At 41.8% G+C, this 15,150-nt stretch overlaps 1 protein-coding gene across 1 annotated transcript in view; it reads right to left on the bottom strand.

Annotated features, from left to right (window-relative positions):
* Nucleotides 1-15,150, bottom strand: part of LOC136864376 (uncharacterized) — a 444,399-nt gene that overhangs the window by 350,868 nt on the left and 78,381 nt on the right. The window lies entirely within an intron of this gene.

Here is a 15,150-nt window from a genome sequence, read left to right as displayed (position 1 = left end):
TGCATGTGATTCTCAAGTTCCGTTAACCAACTTCCCTTGTCATCAGTCTATTAAAAGAAGAATAGTAGAATAATACCATCCTATACAACTCAACTTCACTTCACTTCACAGACTGGGTACAGATTGCAGAAACGGTCTAATGCGACAGCAAAAAACAGTCATCCTTTCCTCTCAAGACGTCCTGAAGGACACTGTTGAAGATGGCTTCTCTTGTAAACTGTTTCACGGTTGAACGCACACTCTGTATTTATGGATCTGCCGCTTCACTTACAGCTATGTCGGCTGTATTGACTGGTTTCCTTTCGTTTCTTTAGTAAGGCCGCAATTTAAAAGTAGTTGACCGGATAGAAAAAAAGAAAAACGCAAAAAAATTGTACTTGTGATTTTAAGGGCGGAGTTTTTAAGATTTACCGTCCCTGCGGTCTAGAGGTAGCGTGCTCACATCTCGCCCGGGGATCACAGGTTCGATTCCCGAGCAGGTCAAGGGTTTTTGCCTGGAACTGATTATTGGTTCTAGGTCTTCTCAGCCTACGTGTTTACAAGAGAGGAACTATCTGACAGGGAGACGGCCACCCCGGTCTAGAAAACGAAGAATAACGGCCTAGAGGATTCGTCGCACTGACCCTGCGTCACCTTGTAATCTGCAGGCCTTTGGCTTGAGCAGCGGTCGTTTGGTAGGCCAAGGCCCATCAGAACTGTAGTGCCATGAGTCTGTATGTTTACTTTTTTGTTTTTAAGAACCGTATCATATCTGAATGACGAACCAGTAGTACTAAGTTGTTCGAAAAGAAACCTCAACTGATAGGATTCAAACTGCTGATGAATATAATACACAGTAGGATGGGATCACCGTGCTCGATAGCTGCAGTCACTGAAGTGCGGCCAGTATCCAGTATTTGGGAGATAGTAGGTTCGAACCCCACTGTCGGCAGCCCTGAAGATGGTTTTCCATGGTTTCCCATTTTCACACCAGGCAAATGTTGGGGCTGTACCTTAATTAAGGCCACGGCCGCTTCCTTTCCACTCCTAGCCCTTTCCTGTCCCATCGTCGCCATAAGACCTATCTGTGTCGGTGCGACATAAAGTAACTAGCAAAAAAAAAAAAAAAAGGGTGGGATGCTCTGTTATTGCTTCATTGTACAAGTAAGGGTGTTCTGAACTTCAGCTCTCTCTGTACAGACATTTTTGTTGAGCTGTATCTTGTGTTATTGATGTGTCTATAAATGTAGGCTATGCTTGTAGTTGATTCAGGCAAGGATAGGGAACAGTGTTTCGGGACATGAAATAAGGTTAGATCTCAACATTTTCTGGGAGTAAATAAATACAAGTTACTCTTTAAGATATCCGTTGGAGGTCATCGGAATCGAGTTCGAATCACAGAACTTCGATACTGCAGTTATCTTTTGTTACACGGTCGGCAATAAAATCAGGTGAATGAAGGTACAAAGCTCTCATCAAAGTATAGAAGATAGAAAATAGAATAGAAAATATTTGATTTTGTTTAACATCTTTCCTATGCAGTGCAGGTCATGTAGCTATAAGCTTGTATTTCGGAATTGATTGGTTCAAGCCCTTGAAATTTTAAAGATGGTTTTCCGAGGTTTCTAATTTTCGTACCAAACAAAAAGAGCTAGCCCATAATTAAGATAGCGGACATTACTTTCCTAGCCCGAGCTCTTTCCTATTCCAGCATCACCGAAATCTCACCTACATTAGCAAGACCATAAATAACGACCAATAAAGAATCTATAATAAATTATGTGTGCTTCTGAAATACTGCAACGAAATAGCTCCGTAAATAGACTTAATTTAGACCAGCTGATTTGCACTGTATGGTTTGACACACGTCTCCGCATTCAAGGTTGTGAGACCGAATTCTGGCGCAAGTCACCCAACATTTAAGAATGCTTAAACGCGAGGACACTTTACCGCCTGAGTTACTCAACCCATTATTATTATTATTATTATTATTATTATTATTATTATTATTATTATTATTATTACGACAAGGTGTACGAGATATTTTGTCAGTCGGAGCTCTGTGTGTGTGTGTGTGTGTGTGTGTGTGTGTGTGTGTGTGTGTGTGTGTGTGTGTGTGTGTGTGTGTGTGTGTGTGTGTGCGCGTATGTGATAGAAAGTTGGTCGTGTCCTGTGGCTCGTATTTGCTGGATATAAAGATGTTCACATTGTCGAGCTATATTCAGCTTAATTTACGTGACAACTGCGTGTCTGTAAGTGCCTTACTCTGACTTCTTGTCCAACAAAGACTCTGAAGATAGGACCCTTTCAGACTCCTCGTTATAATGCACCTGACTTGACCTCACCTCTATACAAACACAATGTACTGTGCTCTTGAAGCGGCTTACACAACTCGCAATGATGCTTTAAGAGAGCATTAGTGGCCTGTCCAGACACGCACAGCACACACTCGCCCACGTTGTGTCGGACTACAGCAAGGATTGGCGAAATTCTCAACACGTAAGGACTCTATTCAGGGAAGTTAATTCAACATTTAGAGCGTTCATTGAACGTTTCAGGTGCGACTTCGGTGACTGAATGTAAAATTTACGCAGGACAATCTCATTTTCCTAAGACAGGATTGATAAGCACAAAGCAGAGTGCCACTAATAGGGTTGACAGAAGGAAAATCTGATAGCCAGGCCAGTAGTGTAGTAGTACCATGTTTGCCTCTTACCTGAGCTTGATTCTCGATTAGATCAAGGATGACTTATGGACTCTGGGATGGAATGGGTTTTATTCACGAGGAACCTAAACCACGTCGAGTAAGGAAGCACAAACGAACTCGTTCAGGACGAACATATGTGCAACTTCTCTTTAAAAACTCACATTAAATCACCGCACTCTACAGATATGATCATACCGAATAGTTTACCACCGGGCGAGTTGGCCGTGCGCGTAGAGGCGCGCGGCTGTGAAGCTTGCATCCGGGAGATAGTAGGTTCGAATCCCACTATCGGCAGCCCTGAAAATGGTTTTCCGTGGTTTCCCATTTTCACACCAGGCAAATGCTGGGGCTGTACCTTAATTAAGGCCACGGCCGCTTCCTTCCAACTCCTAGGCCTTTCCTATCCCATCGTCGCCATAAGACCTATCTGTGTCGGTGCGACGTAAAGCCCATAGCAAAAAAAATAGTTTACCACACCAAAAGAATTCACTTTTGATTTATAGTGAACTTTTGTAATCAATGTAGTGACTCGTTCTTCCTTCCCTGTTCATCGTACAAATTAAAGTTGGAATCTTTCAACATTTTACGACCTCTGACAATGACTGTGAAACGTAGGATAACTCATGAATCCTATAGGCGATCTTGCTATTCAGAGCCACTCGCATTTCGCCTCTCTCAAAGTTAAAGTTTCCACCGTCCTACTGTGGAGACGGTTTTCTATTAGCTGCTAACATGGTGGGCACGAACCAAGACATTGTGTGGCGCTTTCAACGATACCGACAATATTGCTATTTCTAGGTTCCTCTTCAGCCTAGCGAGACCATCCGTGGGGCTGTATGCAGGGTGGTTCAAAATAACAGGGCCGATGACCTAGATGTTAGGCCCCTTTCAACAAGCATCATCATCATCAAAATAACACCGACAACGCTCAGTATGTTGTGCAGGACGGCAAATTGATAATTTTCCAACAGTGAACCCATGTCTGGAAATGCATGGTTTGGGTGCTGAGGGGCGTCAAAATATGGCAATGCCTGGGATATGGGAAATGATGCGCGTCCTACATGTCGTCACGAAACATCCACTAACCTAACAAGGGCATCATATCGTGCATAAATTACCTCGGCAGTGCAAAGACTGACGCCCATTGTCAAATACTGTACAGTACATGTAGGTTGAGTAATCAAGTAGAAGGTCGACAATTCGAACCCCTTCTGTAATTTAATACACGATATGATGCTCTTGCTGCATTAGTGGAGGTTTCTTGCCAAAGTGTGGAGCATGCGCCCATATCCGAGCCATTGTCAAACTTTGAAGCTCGACTGCACCCAAATCCATGAATTTTCCGACAGGGGTTCTTTCTTTCCTTATTTCTGTACTACTGATTTAACTTCGCACTAACACATAGAAGGTTTTCGGCGACGGAAGGAAGGATGGGAAGGTAGACGCTGTGGCCTTAATTAAGGTACAGTCCCAGCAGTTGCCAAATGCCGTCTCTGACAAAGGTCTCTCACAATCACTTCTATCCTTACCGACTCTTCTATTATTTTATCCGGTTAGGGGCGCGCAGCTGTGAGCTTGCATCCGGGAGATAGTGAGCTTGAACCCCACTGTCGGCATCTCTGAAGATGGTTTTCCGTAGTTTCCCATTTTCACACCAGGCAAATGCTGGTGCTGTGCCTTAATTAAGGCCACAGCCGCTTCCTTCCCACTCCTAGGCCTTTCCTATCCCATCGTCGCCATGAGACCTATCTGTGTCGGTGCGGCGTAAAAACAAATTGTCAAAAAATGTATTTTATCCACACCCACCACCCCCTGTGCTTTGAGCTCGCGAGGTGACTGTACAATCAACTACGCTACACAGCCGGTTTCTTCTCATTTCAATTCTGTGCCTTTTTATAATTATCTCCGAATAATCAAACACACTAGTACAGACGTTGCAGTGACGCAAACTACTAGATAGAGATTATACTCAGTAAAAACACTAGGCTGAATACCATAATGTTGTAAGCCACTGAAGAAACAATGATATGTTATTGGCAAAGTTCATTTAACGCGATTGATGTACGTGTAAAGCAGCTTTGATGGTGGGGTCAAATGAGGCGAATGAAGGATGATAGGGTACATAAGAGAATAATGGACTCGTATGTGGAGTGTAAGAGAAGCAGAGGGAGACTGACGCGGTAAATGTTAAACTCAGCTTTTATTGATTTGAAGATAACAGGTGTAGAACCGAAGTAGACCACAGAGCTAGTTGCAAAATAGACAACTGTAGAGGCACATAGTTAATTCACAGAGGTTTGCAGACTGAATGATGAAAGGATTAACAGTGTATAATGAAAATGTATGTATGTATGTATGTATGTATGCATGTATGTATGTATGTATGTATTGTAACCGTTCATCACCACACCATATACATGTCATGAGGTTCAGTTAATAATATATGCCGTTTTTCGCGATATTCTGCGACATATAGTGTCATAATGAACATTTTTCACCCAGTCCTGGACACGAATGGCACCGCGCCAGCTCGGAGAGCAGAGGTCTCGTTACGCGCACCGAGAGAAAAAGGAGCTATGTAGAGCGAGTCCTTGGAATAACTCTCTCACTCCGCAGAAGGCGGGTCATTGATAAAATTATATTTAATAATAATAATAATAATAATAATAATAATAATAATAATAATAATAATAATAATAATGTGTGCGCCTGATCGAAGGGAAAATTCCGCACAGGGGCTGGAAACGAGAGTGAAAGTCGTTCCTCCCTGCTGACGAAGCAGCCAACTACTCTGTGACATATTTACGAACCCTTTGTAGGAAAGAACGTTGAGTCCAGAAACAGGGTTTGCTTGGCTGTTAAGTGTTAGGAACATTCATACGATAACTTCCGCTCCATCTCGACACTATATTAACAGCCGCATGCAAATTATAGATCACCGCCAGCGTTGTAGACTCGATGTGTTATGAGACGAAGTGATTCCACCCATTTTCTTTATTAAATGAGATCGAGGGTAGGGTCTCAGACGTGTACCCCGTAGTCTGAAGAACATGGGTTCGATTCCACGTAGATTGACGTCCATGGATCAATACCAGGAGACCTGGAAGGGTCGCATCTTCTATATGCATTCTTGTGTGTGAAGTGTATATGTTGTTGTCATAATTTGAGACGATTGTTCTTGTCTCTATGTTATTTATACTGTATATGCTTGTATTATTCGATGGTGTTATGGTGCGTTACAGGAAACCAACGTTGCTTGGGTCCGCCTTGTGATATGTTAGTGCAAGACATCCTGGAGAAACATGCTTGTGCGATATTTTAGTAATTGATTAAGGTAGTTAGGTAAAATCTAATATGCAAATACGGTGATATGTTTTTCATGAATATAAGATGTGCGTAACCGTATTTCGTTAGATGCCTCAATACCATGAGAGACACCAATGATTGTGTCGTTTCGCGAGAAGTGCCATACCAAATGAATATATTTAATCGTTTGTTTCTTGTACAGTATTGTAAGAGATACCAGCGGGTATCGATAGTATAGAAAGTATTCAAAGAAAAATGTAAGTTCTTAAGTGCGTGTGTACAAGATGATTTGGAAGTGTCAAATGAGAGTCAAATATATGTAACAGACTGACGTGAACATGGAGACACTCTCCAGATAATTGATTTATCATATGTGTTTATATGACATTGCCTCGTGTATACTTTTTACCCTTGTGACTATTAAAATAGTCATTAAAATTTTATGTTTTTGATTGGGAACAAAAATCTTCTCATTTAGTGGTTAACGTATTCCTCTCATATTGTAGGACACCCTACTTTCAATATATTTAAATTAGTGCCCATTTTAGTCGAACAGACCATTGACCCGTATGCTCTTGAGTTTAGCCGTGGATACAATGAAAGTAGGGAGGACGGGACTTCGATGCCCGGGATCGATTGCCGAAGTTCTCATTCAACAGATTTCCATTCAAATATTTATTTGTGAAACTTAGTTATTTTAATGATGCCATGTGGAGCCCGGGACTGGACTGAAAGCTGCTATAGCCTACTGATCATTCAGATAAGGGGTCGGATTTGTAAGGTACGCGAACATTAGCCGGAATTTATGAAACAATGGGAAAATACAGCTAAAAGATCGAGAGACAATGAAAGGGAATGGTCTGATCGGTAAAGATTCTCTAGAAAGAGATAAGAAGGAAGAGAAATTATGACGATCACTATAATTCGGGAAGTCATTAAAGTAGTATATCTAATGAGAGCGTGCAGAGAACTAGAGCAAGACTTAACAGATGAGAAGTAAAGGTTGAAATAGCAAAAGGAAAGGATTATACTCAATTGTCTAGTTATGGAATAAACATGTGGTGCACGGAGAAGATAGTAACCGAATGAGTTAAGTACGTGGCATAAGTAGTGTTTCCGTAAGTACATGTGGGAGATGGTGGGTTCGAATTCCACCATAGGCAGTCCTGAAATGTTCATTTGTAAGATTACGTAGCCTAGAACTTTCAGTCATTCTCACTGAAAGTGTTAGGTGAAACACCTGATAGTGTAACCAAATTGGTCTGGTCCCTATCGGAAGAAACATCAGATAAACCCTGATACGCTTTTCCATGGTTTCACATTTTGACATCAGGCAAATGCAGTTGCTGTACCTCAGTTAAGGCCACGCTTGAAACTTTCCCAGTATTAACCCTTTCCTATCTCACGGTCACCGTAAACCTGTACGTGATAGTACGGCGTTTAACCCCAAGCAATAAGCACACACTGCAGAATTAAGGCAGAGAGCAGAATTATTTTCTTATTACACAGAATTAAGTATAATTTGTATTACTCCTGGGCTGAATGTGATCAATGTGGCGGCTTTCGGTTCCGTTGGTCCTAGGTTCGATTATCGATCGGACCAGGGATTTTAGAAAGAGCTGGTTCATTCCTTAGCTCTAGGACTGGCTATCTGTGTTCGTTTTAATACACACCTCTCAACGTACACGCAACACTACACAACATACTACTAACCACCATAGAAACACGAAATAGTGAATACATCCTTCCACATAGGGATGGAGTCTGGATGGGCATCCGGCCGTAAAGCTAGGCTAAATCCACATAATCTAAGTAATGGAAAAAGGTTAGGAAGAAGATGATGTTACTAGGGGAGTTTATTGAAATCCTCCCTAGATGAGAATGTACCATAAATAGGGATTATAAGAAACAAAGGAATCCTCTTGAGTATATGACTGATTCTGAATGTGTAATCAAAACATCTCCATAACTTATCATCGAAGCTGAAAGCATTAAATCTTCATGCTGCAGCTCTGGAGTTATTCAGTTCGTACATAAAAAAATCGAATCCCAGAGCTATCAGCTTCATTGGCGTATGCTGAGTCCAAGACGTGAGCTGCCACTAGACTTAGGTTACTCCTTTTCGATGGTTGGTTTAGTGAATGTCAAACCTTTTAAGAATTTTGAGCTGCAGCCAATAGCCAACGGAGTAGCCTACTGTGTTGTCTAGGCTGCTTCACAAGCTACTGCCCTGTCCACTGATCAGAGATGGTAGCCTAAGATATAGCAAATTGTCCGACTTTATGGCTAAATGGATAGAATGCTTGCCTTTGGTCCGACGGCTCCGGTTCAGTTCTTAGAATGAAACCCCTCGTGCTGTTAATTTACCTGGCTTGGGGACTGGGTGTTTATGACGTCTTCGCCATTCATTGCATCCTCATTAGGTCAGCATCAATCCTATACAGATGCTATGCACCATTATTATTATTATTATTATTATTATTATTATTATTATTATTATTATTATTATTATTAAATACAAATGTTGAATTTTACAGCACTACCAGAGATCGTACACATCGTTCACTGGTTTATTACCTTCCTCGGGAGATCAGTGGTGGTGTCCGACCCATGATCACGGGTTCGATTCCAACCCACAAAAGAGAACACTAAACCTGAAGGATTGCATTTTATTCTAGCAGATCTACCTATAAAAGGAAAACTATAGCCTATTACTCCTATAACAGCAGCCCTGCAGTGTCTTCCTACAAAGATGTAGAAGCAACAGGAGTGAAATATCAGCACTCTGTTATCTATGAGGTGAGGAAGGATATACGATGAGGAACGCATGGCTGTTAGTAAGCAGTGGCGATCTGATGGACCGAAGCCTAGCACACCTATACCCCCCGGTCCCTGCACCTATTGGGCATACATCAGCAAGCCGCGCGAGGTGGATTGAGGGGAGATAGACACATAGCCTGGACTGCAATATCAGTCTCCGAAGCCTTGCTCTAAAATACGTGCGGCGTTTTTTCTCATTGCTTTCAACTTTTGTAAATGGAACAACGTGTCAGATGCTTACACTATAATGTGCTATAGATTTTCATCGTTCTCATTTGAGGTTTGGGCTTCACCGATAGCCTTGGTAGCCCTCAGTATACGCCACTGGTCAGCATTTATCCCGAAGGTAATTAACCACCGAATTTTTCCTCATTTTCTCCAGCTGAAATATGGGATGGCACTATATTTCAAACCCCCCCTCAACAAATATAACTTTATATATATATAAGTATAGTTATACAGTTTGCAGTAGACATGTTTAGCCAGTCTGAGTAGCTCAGACTGTAGAGCGCAGGTCTTCTCATCCGAAGTTGTTGGGTTCTTTTCTGGTTCAATTCAGCGCTATTTAAAGGTGCGATATGCCATCTTCATGTTAGTACATTTTTTGGAACGCAAAAGAATTGGTTGGAGGTGAAATTCCGGCATATCTTCTCACCCCAGCCTACGGAAAAAATATGGTACTCAATATATTTGTAGACTACAAATACATAAACCTGATGACCATAGATGTCGCAATTAAAAGAAACTACAAAAATACGTCCATGACAGTGACAAGATGCCACGAATAGCACGTTCGACCTCGTGCTACGACAGTTTCCGGCAGTTGTCCTTGATGTGGATTATCCTCTCTTTTCATTCCAAAAAGAACCATTTCTGCATAGACCAAAGCAAGCATGCTTGTAGTTTTCCGTGACATTTGATATCCAGTGTTGCCAACTTATATTTTCAAGATCCGCTAAATACCACTAATGATCCGCTAAAATTCCGCCCAAGAAATCCGATCTCAAATAATGAACAATAAAACTGAGCAATAATAATAATAATAATAATAATAATAATAATAATAATAATAATAATAATAATAATAATAATAATAATAATAATAATAATAATAATAATAATAAATGTCTGCACTCATCTGATCTGGAGTTTCACTGGGATTAACACCCTGCCGGCGAGCTAAAACTTGTAGGCGTTTTACTGCCTGGTGCAAACTAGGTGAACCCCTACCTTGGTGAATCCCCTACCTCAAGGGCCACACACAGAACAGGCCAGTTTATTAAACGGTATTCCTTCATACATAAATATAAATGCTACTCTCCCCAGTTTCATGATCTGTCGTCATTCGTCAACTAAGAGATAAGTACCGATTCCCCACGCATTACAAATTTATGATACCATGATCTCATAACATCAAATCCAAATAACATGTTTTCCTCATGTGACTGCTACCTCCTGACAAGAAATACGGAATAGCTCGGAGACAGACTGGAGTACAAATTAAAAAAAAAAAAAGCAAAATGGATAAAACACTAAATTCCGCTAAAATAAATCTAGAATTCCGCCAAAAATCCGCTGTCCGCTAAATGATATATTTCTCTGCCAACAGTCTTCTAATTCCGCCAAATTTAGCGGAAAATCCGCTAAGTTGGCAACACTGTTGAATCATGATCATAGCCACGGTACCACCAGTTTTATGTGGAAACGTAACCACTCTGGACGTAATTTTTCATTTCAAAAGTCTCTCATGCATTGGACAGAATTCGAATCGCGGTTACCTTGGTGAGAAGCCTGTGAAGATGCCACGACCACTATTGTACAGGCCATGAAGATTAACGGAGGCTATTTGTGACTTCGGCATGGCATTGGCTGGATGTGTAGCAGTACATTCATGAGCATGAACTGAGTAAGGCAGTAGCGTCAGTAACTAATTGTATAGCTTTCTATATACGTAGAACATTCAAAAAGCGTAATATTTTGACTTTGATTTGAAACATATTCCTTTAAAATGTTTTTTTTTGAAGGTTATACGTTACTTTTAGAATGAAACAATTAATGTTTTAAGAATTAATCCATTGTGAAGTTAAGGGTTAACCTGGTACCGGTAGTCCATCCTCTAATTCTAACAGACCAAGTGATCCCCGAGCCTGGAAGCAGTAGGGAAAAAAACCAAAGCCTGTTCCAATCATTCGACCGGGTCAGGAATGGAATGAATGAAGCCCTCCCCCCCCCCCCCCATCTAGCGACAAGTGTAGGAATTGTGCCGCCTGCCAAAGCTCTGTCGCACTCCTCTGGGGCAATGATTAATGACTAACATATGAAATGAAATGATATTGGAGGGTGTTGCTGGAGTGAAAGATGATAGGGAAAATTGGAGTAACCGGAGAAAAACCTCTCCCGCCTCCGCTTTGTCCAGCACAAATCTCACGTGGAGTTACCGCCATTTAAACCACGGAACCCAGCGGTGAGAGGCCGGCGCCGCGCTGCCGCCTGAGCCACGGAGGCTCCTGGAATTAGTAGACTCGTTCCTAAATTATTTGATTTCCTGACCGCAAAAAACGAAGCATCTTTGACTTCTTTTCAGTACTCACTCCAATTAAATGTTCCTATAGTACCTTATTTTGAGTACCTGTGCATCTTCTCCAATTCTCACCTTAAAAATATTATACCACTAAAAACAATTAACTCAGTATCACAGACCAGGAGACATTCAGGATCTGGAGGGATAGACAGAGTAGTTTCCTCTAAAAGAAGCTACAAGTTAACACAGAAAGTAGAGTGCAGAACAGTGAAAAGAATGTGCAGTCTCTGCATGGGAAACAGAATATATTTCGCAAACTAGTGTGCATCTTAAACAGTATGTTGTCATCTCGTACATCCTGCCAGCCTCAATGGTCGGTCAGCGAGACCGCTACACAATTAAAATGAACGTATTAACACTTTCACTTTCCCAAACTCCCGGTCATAGCAAATTAACACCACTGTTAAGATTCATCACAGCGAAATGAGCTTGGACTAGTTTTGTCTATAAAGAAACTAATATTAATGACACAACTTTCTGATTCCCACATGTGAGAGTTTTTGCTCACTTTCCTCAAGAAAAAAACATTGAATGATGGTGGTTCAAAGACTGTTTTTAGATTTTTTCTTTTCTAGTGGTTTAACGTCGCACTAACACATACAAGGTGGCGCGATTATGGGGAAAGGCCTAGGATTGGGAAGGTATCAGCCGTAGCCTTAATTAAGATACAGCCTCAGCATTTTCCTGGTGTGAAAATGGGAAACCATGGAAAACCATCTTCAGGGCTGCCGACGGTGGGACTTTTTTACGTCGCACCGACACAAATAGGTCTTATGGTGACGACGGGATAGGAAAGAACTAGGAGTGGGAAGGAAGCGACAGTGGCCTTAATTAAGGTACAGCCCCAGAATTTGCCTGGTGTGAAAATGGTAAACCACGGAAAAGCATCTTCATTGCTGCCGACTGTGGGATTCGAACCTACCACCTCCCGAATGCAAGCTTACAGCTTCGCGACCCTAACCACACGACCAACTTGCTCGGTAGGATTGTTTTTGTTTTGGTACTAAATATGTGCTCGGTTCACCCAGAAGACCACGGGTTATATTCCCATACAGGAAGTCGGAAAATTTAGAATCTAATCTTCAAGTTCTGGGAAGGCGCACGAGTTCACTCAGCCTACACAAAAAAGTACCAAGTTAACTCCTAGACGTATCAGGCACAGAGCTAACCAATGGGGTAGACTCGACGTTACTCCCTCTGGCCCCTGGGGCCTACGTGACCCGGCATTGCTTTGTTTTACTGGTCCTTATGTTAAAGTAGCGTAATTGCATGGAATTTTCAAAGCAATTAAGGGCATATGGCAAACGTACTGAGTCGCATCCTGAGTGTCAAATTTTCATTCAAATGTTATAAACTCGAGGATTCCTGACCCACAAGGGCATGGGGGAGGGTTGCAGTAAAATGAAATGGCGTAGGGCTTTTTAGTGCCGGGAGTGTCCGAGGACATGTTCGGCTCGCCAGGTGCAGGTCTTTTGATTTGACTCCTGTAGGCGACCTGTGCGTCATGATGAGGATGAAATGATGATGAAGAAGACACATACACCCAGCCCCCGTGCCAGCGAAATTAAACAATTATGGTTAAAATTCCCGACCCTGCCGAGTATCGAACCCGGTACCCCTGTGACCAAAGACCAGCACGCTAACTACTTAGCCATGGAGCCGGACAGGGTTGCAGTATGATGGGATTAATGATATTTATACTTACGAAGTCTTGAGGCTGTGGAAATTGGTTAAGTCTTTTTGCGACTCACGAACTAACATTAGATATTGCATAATCTTCATGAAACCGAGTGAGTTTGCTGAGCAGTTTGGATCTGTAAATCTTGGCTCGCATTCGGGAGATGGGTCGGATTCTACTATCGGCAGCCCTGAAGATGGTTTTCCGTAGTTTCCCATTTTCACACAAGACAAATTATATCCCGGCCGTTGAAAATTATAATAGCGTGATAAATTGTGTGTACCATCATCAATCGTGCACGAGTTCAATCCCGCAGTTGAAATAAAAATTAAGTGACGAGACGAAGTGAGAGGGAGCCGGAAATCCTGAATGAATAACACGACAATTATCACTTATCTACCGTGGCACTGTAGCAGGCGGTGGACGTGGAGGTCTCGCGTTACAAGTAGAACGTACAAAAGAATCAGACCAAGAAGTTCTTCCTACGTGCTCTACATGCACCAGCACTGGAAGTACGCTCTGATGTTTCTCGAACAATACTGGACTTGTGAACTGAATAACCAGACACGGTTCAAAGTTGGATCAGCTCTCGAGGATGGGATTGGGAGGTCTACAATTTATACAAGTTCATTTTACAAAGGAGCCAGCTTTTCGAGCTGTAAGCAATAACATAATGAACAGTTTACACTGTTTAGTGGAATTCAGGGTAACAATATACTTTGATTAAATCCCACATGCATTAGCCGGGATTTCAACTGTGGCTGTTTTGGTGAGAAGCCGGTGTCGACACAACTCGCCTATTTTTTAATATTTCTTATTGCTTGCATTCCCCATCATGAAGGGGTGAGGCGGGCCACCCAGAGGACAACAACGTCTCTCCGGCCAGGAGAGTGGGCATGGTAAAGGAGGAGAGAAGGATAAGTGAGTTGGATGGAAGGGTGTCGTAATGCAAGTTATTAGAGGTATAGTTTTATTCCGTTTTGTGCGAAAGGAGGACAAGATCAAAGGATATACTTTATTTATTGTTTTCTGATTGTTTTTCATCATTATTTTTTCTTCTTTTTTTCATGTATAGGCCTATATGGTAGGTCATATGACAAGAGTTACATTTTGAATTTTGAGTAGGCTATACTATTACAAACATGTATGTGAACTGGATTATTTAAATACATATGATGGTAGGACATAGTACAAGAGTTACTTCTGAATTTGAGTACAATTTTACACTATTAGAAACATAGAATGAATAGGAAAAATGATAAGGTACTGAACCCTTTGGCATAAAGGTCATGGGTTCAATACAAACTCGCCTATCACGCCCCAGACCTTAAAAGAAGCCATCTCCGCTCAAGCTATAAAGGTTCTCGGAGGAGTGGAAGGTAGAGGTGTCCACTGTTCGTGACTTCGCTCAGTGAAAATCTGGACAAAACAAACGTTTTTACAAACAACGATTTAGAACGATTAGGTTGGCAACAGAAGGGTTTTGGCTATTGAATGGTAACGAAATAAAAGACCTACCAATTCCACAGGAGCTGTAATTCCAATTCACAGTTAACCTTTCTCCGTCCGGTGTCGGGGGCAACGCGTCCGCCTGTCACCCGACGGCCCGGGTTCGATTCCCGGCCGGGCCAGGGGTTTTTAATTGTAAATGATTAATATCCTTGGCCTGGGGACTGGGTGTTTGTGTAATCCTTAATGTTCCTTTCCTCACATTCAACACTTTACTCTTCCGCCATTTCCAAATACACGCAGGTTCACAACATATGGTGCAAAGTAAGGCCAAAAGATATTCGTAGGTCGACGCCCAGAATAAATAGCATTTTAAAAAACTTTCTCCGCTAGTCCAACGCCGCGCGCGGCACACGTGAAAACCTCGTCCACTCTGAAATAATGCTGCAAGCTTAGTTCGTAACGAATTTGTGTGATATAAAATGGAATCAATTCCTGGAAATAAAATAAATGCTTGTGTTTACATAATGGCATTCTTTACATAAAGTTAGATTTTTAAAAACAATTAATAATAACTAGCAAGATACCCGTGCTTCGCTACGGTATTGTACTGAAATGTATAATTGAATG

Source organism: Anabrus simplex, chromosome 2 (assembly GCF_040414725.1).
Source record: "Anabrus simplex isolate iqAnaSimp1 chromosome 2, ASM4041472v1, whole genome shotgun sequence".
In the NCBI taxonomy this organism is placed as follows: domain Eukaryota; kingdom Metazoa; phylum Arthropoda; class Insecta; order Orthoptera; family Tettigoniidae; genus Anabrus; species Anabrus simplex.
This window is presented reverse-complemented; position numbering and strand designations above follow the sequence as displayed.